Genomic DNA, 2,722 nt, shown 5'->3' with positions numbered 1-2,722 from the left:
CTGTCCATTACCTATCAGTTCCACAAATTGCCTTCTATCCTACTTCATATAACACCCTGCCCAGCTCATGCAATATGGCTCTTGGTACTCTGGTTATCATGGTCACCATGCTGGTGTATTTTCTCTGGAAAAATAAAAGAGTGCTATTGTCCCAGAAGCAACGGGGGCGACGATGCAGGCTGCCCCCGGGGCCTGCGGCACTGCCCATCATTGGCAACATGCATCAGGTGATTCTGAGCAAGCCGGCGGTGTTCCGATGGATCCATGGCCTGCTCAAGGAGATGACACAGACATCATGTGCCTCCGTCTCGGAGCTACCCATGTCATTGTTGTAGCATGTCCACAGATAGCCTCTGAGGTACTACGAAAAAATGATGAAGTTTTTGCCTCCCGTCCCACCACCTTCGCCTCGGGCATATTCAGCTTCGGGTACAAGGGCTCCATCTTCTCACCATATGGAGACCAGTGGAAGAAGATGAGGCGTGTCCTTACTGTTGAGATTCTCGCCTCGTCCATGGAGCGAAAGCTCCACCACCTCCGGAAAGAGGAGTACGACCACCTTGTGAGGTACATTAATAAAACTCATTGCAGCGACATGGCATGTCCAGGCAACATTGTCAACGTCCGTCATGTAACCCAACACTTCGTTGGTAACATGATAAGAAGGCTTGTGTTCGGTAAAAGATACTTTAGTGACCTACCAGCTTCATCCACTAGTGGGCCTGGACATGATGAGGTGGCACATGTTGCCGCTCTCTTCACGGCCCTCAACCATCTCTACAGCTTTTGTGTGTCCGACTACTTCCCTGCCCTCATAGGCCTCGACTTGGATGGCCATGAAAAGGTTTCCAAGGTTGCCATGCAAACAATCAACCGGTTGCATGATCCTATTATAGAGGAGTGGATGCGTGAAAGGTCATCCACTCTTGAGAAAGGGCCCCGAGACTTTTTGGACGTTCTGGTTCATCTTAAAGATGCAGAGGGACAACCAATGCTTTCCCTAGAAGACATTAGAGCACAAACAGCGGTTAGTATGTCATCTTGACCTCAATAAAAAGTTTCTTCATTGTTCTTCGATCCATTTTATCTGTGTATTGACCTTTTCTGTTGCGTTATACTGATTACTTTATTTATTCTCAAATCTATGGATGTACCTAGGAAATGATCTTTGCAGCAGTCGATAACCCATCTAATGCGGTTGAGTGGGCACTCGCTGAGATGATAAACATGCCAGAGATCATGCAGAAAGCAACCGACGAACTCGATGCCGTTGTCGGTAAAGATAGACTGGTGCAGGAGTCTGACATTCCTCAGCTAAACTATCTCAAATCGTGCATCCGGGAGGCCTTCCGCTTACACACATACCATGCTCTTAACGTACCCCATGTCACCATGGCGGACACAACAATTGCTGGCTACACCATCCCCAAGGATAGCCACATACTTTTAAGCCGGCTTGGACTTGGCCGCAATCCCAAGATTTGGACTGAACCACTGGAGTTTCACCCTGAGAGGAATTTGAACACTGGGAATGTACTTCTCACTGATCCAGGCCTACGTTTCATTTCATTTAGCAGTGGGAGGAGGGGTTGTCCTGGGATTTCACTTGATACCTCTATGACAATGATGTTGTTCGCAAGGATGTTGCAGGGATTCACTTGGACAAAGCCTCCCGACGTTAAGAGTATGAGTCTCCAAGAACGCAATGCGGGCCTTGCACTAGCTGAACCCCTTGTTCTGCAAGCTACACCACGATTGGCTGCACATCTCTATATATGATCCAATTAAATAGATTTCATATGCGTTTTCTCATTTATGTGTCAATAAAATGTATCTGGAACTAGTGTATGTTACATGTTTCTGGCGCTACGTTCAGTTCTCTTTTAATATTATGACACTGCATGTGTGCAGAAACAAAGAAGCAATCGATGGTTGCATCACTAATGTAATGTGTGTACTTATCATTATGTAAAACAAAACCTCTGTATTTTCCATTATGGTGTACCATGAAATAATCCTTGGAATTGCACAAAAGTTTTATGTTTATGTTGTATACATGCCTGGCTGTACAATTGTGTGCCCAGCTTTGACCCCGTCTTACAATTATGTCATTCATGCATCAATATGTTATGTATTGCCAACTTATTGTTCTATGAACTAAGTTTTTTCATATTCTATTAACTAGGGTTTTTTTGTGAGAAATCTTTTCTTCTGAGATATAAAAGCTGTATCATGATGCATTTTAGTAGAAAGAAACTTATACACAATGATTAACGAGCCGGGCAGGTTCGCCATCACCGAAATGGCGAAAAAAGGGAAAATGCTCATCCTAATCAGGCTCAAGGCCCGGTTCATTTCCCTTTGAAACAACCAAAATTCTGAAGAACTAGACTGCGGCAGATTCTGCTTAATATTCAAGTTAAACAGGTTGTCCGAAGAAATGGCTTGGTGCTTGAAAACGATGTGAGAATTCTAATTTTGGAAGTAATTTTCTAGTTTTCATACGTTTAATGAATTGTATTATGCAGGACAGTGTATTGTCAGGCTAGTGGTTATTGTTGATAATGCTACGAGTAAGTTCTTGCTATTTGGTTTGTACTGTCAGCTTTTCGTTTATTGCTGCAGGTCCTTCATTTCATTAATTTCACTTCATTTCATCAGTGCAACAACAAAGACAGAAAGAAAAATTTATTTCTGAATTACGCGGGCAAAGTTGCTATAG

General features: G+C 43.6%; 1 pseudogene; it reads left to right on the top strand.

The window, feature by feature from the left end:
* LOC147982890 (tyrosine N-monooxygenase-like) lies at nt 1-1,779 on the top strand (annotated as a pseudogene).
* The last annotated feature ends 943 nt before the right edge of the window (nt 1,780-2,722 follow it).

Source organism: Triticum urartu, chromosome 2A (assembly GCF_056163025.1).
Source record: "Triticum urartu cultivar PI428250 chromosome 2A, HENAU_Tu73, whole genome shotgun sequence".
NCBI classification, from domain to species: Eukaryota; Viridiplantae; Streptophyta; class Magnoliopsida; order Poales; family Poaceae; genus Triticum; species Triticum urartu.
Note: the sequence above shows the minus strand (reverse complement) of the source record. Positions and strands in the feature narration are given on the sequence as shown.